The sequence below is a fragment of the Bombus pascuorum genome, chromosome 1 (assembly GCF_905332965.1).
Source record: "Bombus pascuorum chromosome 1, iyBomPasc1.1, whole genome shotgun sequence".
NCBI classification, from domain to species: Eukaryota; Metazoa; Arthropoda; class Insecta; order Hymenoptera; family Apidae; genus Bombus; species Bombus pascuorum.
In genome coordinates this window covers 31121981-31127980 of record NC_083488.1, presented here as the reverse complement: position 1 = coordinate 31127980, position 6000 = coordinate 31121981, and the positions used below count along the sequence as shown (strand labels likewise).

General features: G+C 34.0%; 1 protein-coding gene across 5 annotated transcripts in view; it reads left to right on the top strand.

The window, feature by feature from the left end:
- Positions 1–6000, top strand: part of LOC132910036 (protein expanded-like) — a 119691-nt gene that overhangs the window by 1180 nt on the left and 112511 nt on the right. For 2 of the 5 annotated variants that reach the window (XM_060965452.1, XM_060965480.1), the window contains exon 1: positions 864–1165. The exons of the other annotated variants lie outside the window; for them this stretch is intronic. The gene's annotated coding sequence lies outside the window, so the exon portion shown is untranslated. Of the gene's footprint in view, positions 1–863; positions 1166–6000 lie in introns of those variants that run through there. 5 annotated transcript variants of the gene reach the window in all.

Here is a 6000-nt window from a genome sequence, read left to right as displayed (position 1 = left end):
TACATGTAATGAATTTTCTGTAGCGGATATATACTTTTAAATATATACATGTAGCGAGTTCGTGTATGCACATTTCGATGACCACCGTACGACGGCACGTCGCCGAGTGGAATGAGATGACAATGCGATGAGACTGGAGAAGGGAAAGGTGCCTCGCAACTAGTGATGGCCATACAATTGTTTCTGAGGCAAACTTTCGAGTAATTAGCGATACAAAAATGTAAATCAGCTTAACAATATTATTTAAATTCAGGAATGTCAAAAATTGGAATTACATTTTGTCCTTGGTATATGTAATTTCATATATTATAAAAATTCACAACCGATTATAAAATAATAATAACAATTTTTAAGATGGCGAATTAAACGTGAAATACATACATATAATCAATATTGTCAAATTATATTTGTTATACCGTAACATACCAGACTGCATATTTTAATTTATGCAGTTACAAACAAAAGGAAAAGATAATGAGATTACTCCTTTATTGAAAAAAATGTAAGATTTTAAATGTTCATCTGAAATAAATCAGCTTCAAAAACTTAAAGGTTTGGAGCAATAAGGAAGACTGTAGTAGTTTATTACTACGAATATTGTTATAGTTGACTATGAATTTATAACATGTTTAGGAAAGTGATTTGATTTTGACTAATTTTGAGTTGATTTTCGTTGATCTTCCCAAATTATTGGAAAGTGGAGTTAGTTTCTTATTGTAATAATTCCTTCCATTATTTATATTTATAATATGATAAAAGGGAAATCTTAAATTGTTAATGCTCATTTCTCGACTATCTCCTTTTGTACATGAGAAAGTCATTTATATATATATTAATTGCAACATTTGTCATAAATACAATGTTTGTTAATTCCTGTGGTGAATTAAACTTGTCAAATTGTGGAGAATGTTTTATTTCGAATAATATTTGAAGCGCTTGGAAACGTGTCGAGTCCATCGCTATTTGCAGGATGGGAAGATGTCCATGGAGAGAGGGCACATTCCACTGTGGATGCGCATGCGCACATTCTGATTTGCGGCACCCGCGCATTCGACCGCGTGTAGCCAGTGTTGTTGAGGTTAACTTCTTCTGATTTATACATATCTGGAAAAAGCAATCTCAATGCGGAACGCAAACCGTATTTGTGCATACCTTCGGAAATTAGGTAAGCAGCGTACGTACTTTCTTTAATGATTTCCACGAAATATGAAGATCGCAATTTATGCATAGTAAGCATTCATTGCAAATTAAAAATAGATCGCCTTTTTGTTACTGTATTAACGATGCACTTGCATATTCATGAATGGATATGTTTATTTCATCTGAGTATGTGCAAAGTGGTTTTTGTATTTACAAATAAAAATTCACGTTGACATTGAATATGGTTGAACTCTAATAAAAATTTATTGGTAGAATCTGTCACGGTTCTTTTGTGTCTTCAGAACTATCAATCATTTTTCTTATTCTCTTCTCATTTCCTTTTAATTGACATCACATTCGAATGGTAGCTTTCGCAACTTCGAGTTTGTATGTTTCACATATATATTGTATATACTATATACGACGAGAATGTTCATCTTCTTAATGTGTTGGATTTCTGGACTTTACCGCGCACAACTGTAATAGTAGAGAAAAGCCTGATTGCAGGCACAGAACGGTTCCTCAACGCGGCGCTCTCTTCAACTTTGGCTCGTCGTGTTGAATGTTAATACGTAGGAAACGGTAGCCGTGCCGTGACTATTACCATGCTTTATATACTTGAAAGTAGTTTAAGCGCAATAAAACATTCGTCACTAAACCATTCTCGTAAAGGATTACTGGTACCGGTTTAAAAAATACTATTGGTATTAATACTTACCTCTTTACTTATTTATTGTCATAATTTATAACCTATATAGTATTGTATAGGTACAGATACACGGTATTATATCTATACATAGTATAACTCTTTGTTGTTTTCTGTTGAATTGAATTACATTCTGTGTTTTATTCTGCTTATTTCAATCGGGCTATACAAAGTATTTTTTTTTACGTATTAGTACAGACGCAAAAGTATTGAAATATAAAATATTGTACTTAAATAAGACGGGTTAATACTCGTATTACTGAACTATACGATCTCATTTCGTAGCAAAATAGAATTTAATGAGCCCATACATCGTATGATTCTTAATTTGCAAATACATTAATTAATCGTAGATTATCTTTATTTTTTATCTTTATTCTTCTTTCGTTTAACGTAAAAACCCGCAGGTCGTGGAATGCGCAGTTTAGTATTCATGATATCGTAATTTACTGTATATGTATGTAGCTGTATAGACGTATATACTATACGTGTTGTGGAAACTGCATTATATATTGTTATATAACGTTATATAGTTTTGTATCTCACGCATCCCTTGTCTCTTGTTGCCTTGTACCTTTTGTGTGTTTGTCCTGCGTAAATATCGCCTGTGCAAAATACTTTTCGAGGCTACGCTGTAGGCCGTTGTGTGCCAGAGTGCCAGGGCAAATAATATCCAGGCATCTCTTTAGCCGACATTCAAGAGTTCGTCCAAGCATCTTTTCATTTTCATCTCGTATACCAAAGTTACTCAAACTATTTCAAGTATTCAAGGGCTCGAAATCCTAACCTGGTAAGACGCATTTTATTGAATTCAGGTGTTTTTGAAGGAAATCCGATCCGTTTAAATACCTCGAATAACTTGAAGAGATAAATTCCATTCTTTTAGTTGTTATACTTGAATATTTAAGTTTTTCTAACATATTCACATATGTTTGAATTTTTTAATTTAAAATTTCATTGAGAGATTGCATTGTGGCACAGGGGGACAAAGATTCAAATTAATAGAACAATTGCAGAAACTGGGATGTTTTCTTCTACCATCGTTATTTATTGTTGTATCCTACTATAGTGGAATGTAATCGTATTATATACGTTTGTTCCTTGAAAGTTGTAACTTAGTACATAGCATTATAATTTCGTTATAATAGCCGAGAAATTTAAATTATTTATAAGTAAATCTGTGTGGTGTATATGAATTTAAAATTTTGTAAAATTGTATTTAAAATTTCATTGGTAACTTACATATTTAATTTTGTGTATAATGAGAGTTGAATAAAATGTTCGTAAATTTCTAATTGGGATAGTACAGGAATTGAAATTATTTGTAAGTGGCATATATGCATTCCAAGATTTCTAGGTTTGTGCTTAAAATTTTATTGATGATTTACATGTGTAATTTAGTATATAGTGGGATATGTGTATAGTATTCATTCTCTAATTAAAGTGATATGAAAGCACAGTGAGACAACAAAGTCTGTGCAAAATATTTCTGAAAAGGATGAAATTTTGGTCCACGAAAAATTCGCTACCTGTGTCACGTACGGTTTAGGCATACCACTGTGCGCGAGATGAACTATACGATACCCCAGAACCGTAATGAATAATATTGCGATCATATCAGGATAGCTCTTCGTACGTGATTGCCAGCATCTCTTTTTGGACGAGGTCGAGAGATACCTCTGGACCAGATCGTAAGAACAAAGAAAGTCGTCGATGATGTAGTATTTGTCGTAATCTGTAATTCGTGGTACAAATGAAGTCAAAATGGATGAAAATTTATCAAATAGATAATATATGAATATCAATCGGTTCAAGAAACAAAAAAATTATCAGAGTTCTTCAGACATAATAATTGACGGTAAATATTCGAGTTGGATAAATCTGTATATCCTTGGAAATCCGGTAAAAAAAACTACCTCAGCATTCTTTCTTATTTGTTCTCATTCTTTCTGCCGCAATAACGATTCTGTCCAAAGTGGCGGCTCGTGGAAGTATCGTCTGGATTTTACGAGCAGACTAACCTGGAATCCATCATTTCTCTAAGATCCACTTAAAGTTCCAATCCGACGATGTTTCCTGGAACCGGTGTGCAGTAACTGCGTCCGTGATTCCTCCGACATATTTTCACTTCTTCCGATTCTATTCAGTCTGAAAGAAAGTAATGGCCACGCTCTTAGATTCTACCCATGGGGAACACAGAAGAAATTCTTTGCCTTAGAAAAAATTAGCGTGCGTCCATTGAGATCGTAAATTTCTTTAAAACCACTGGAATAATCGTAATGGTCACACGAGAAAATCTCAAAGAAAAAATCGAATGTTTCTTTTTTTCTTCCGTTGGTGTTTAGATTTTCTTTCTTTTTTTTACGGTTTTTAGGATGGCCACGGACAGGTCAAATACACATACCGAAAGTAGCCGAGAATTCCGAGCTATTTTTCTTGAGGAAATCACAAAGAATGTGGTCGAAGGCGGAACGCGCAGGTGCTCCTGGTTCCCTTCTCTCTTTCTCCACGGTTCAGGTCGATTCTGCTTCATTCCTCCTGTTCCCTCTCTTCCTCTCTCTCTCTCTTTCTTTCTCTTTGTACATATCTTTCTTTCTTTCTCCCTGGTATAATCTTCTCCCCGGCTGTAAAAATTGTCTACGAAGGTCTAAATATTCGGAGGATACCGTGGGGTGATTATAATTCCTGGGTTGAAGTTGCCTCGAACGAAGGAATGCCAAGGGGCGGCTAAGACAAAGCGCCATCTCCAGCTTCGCCCTTTATCTCTTCACCACTGAAGATTAGTATCTATAGTCGGACGACAGATGGTGGTCGGTAGCTACACACTACATACTACATAGTACACAGTCCGGATTCTATATACTATATAAAGTTTGGAACTTCAAACGGAGAACTTATTATTTCTCCTTTTTTCCCTTCCTTCCTTTCTTCCTTTTCTCTTCTTCGCCTATATAGCTATTCCATACATGTCTCTCTCTTCGTACTTTTTTTTTTCTTTCCTTTTATTATCCGCTTAATAGTCGGTGTTTGAGAATATGTATAGATCAGTGATCGGATTTGTCCGATTAAACGTAATGGTTGGTAATGCTAGTTCGCATATGGGTCACGACACGAAACGAGAGTCTAATTAAGCATAAATTCAAATCGTAAATAAACGAATTTTTATGGTTTCAACCATGCCATGTTATCTAATATTATCTAATATTATCATATGTTAATATTATCATATGTTACACCGGTAGTGAAGACCTTTTGCTTTCGCGTCTGTATATAAAAGGCTGTGTAAAAATGTTAGGTTATCCTTTGATCGAGCCTTTAGAAAACATTTTTAAATGGCGTTATGCTGTGGCTACGGAAAGTATGTATTTGCACATCATTGTATTTATTGTAGCATTTTTACATACTTGTTAATTAGATCCAAATGTATTAAATGTTGCATCATCTAGTAGTATTTCACACGACTATAAAAATTTGATATTAAGAAAGTGATCTGTAGAACTTGGAAAAAAGCGCTCCGTTGAAAAATAAGGGTATGTGTAAATACTTTCTGTAGTCACTGTATAGTGACTTTAGGCATCTTTTTCTGGTTCTAACCGGGTGTAGTTTCCTTTACTATGTAAAAGGTTAGTTAGGAAACCTGAATTTCTTAGAGTTATCATTATCAAAGGGACTAGATCAGTGAAGAGGTCTGTACTAATTGTAATAGCTTTATAGGAGTAATAAATTTAGATTATCGAAGAAATCTGAATTTCATCTGATTTGAAACACTAAAAATATTTGTTAAAGTACCAAATGACATTATTAAAACATTATTTTATAAGATGTTGAACACTGGAAATAATTCATGCTGTTGGGAAAAGAAGATCATACAAAATATTGATTATTTCAAATTAATCGATACTTTTTACGCAATCTATCGTTAATCCTTAAAAAGAAAACATTCCCTTTTAGTAATAGTACTAGTAGGCTGGTCTAACAATAACATTTCTGCGTAGTATCGTATGTTATATACCTATGAGTGAACGCGTTGTACCGATCACGGGAGTAATGCAGCAAAGAGAGGAAAAAAGAAAGGAAAAGCAAAAGAAGTTGGATCGAAAATTTACGAGACACGGCCGCGAGTCGATAAAACGTTTAAATATCTGATAACAGTA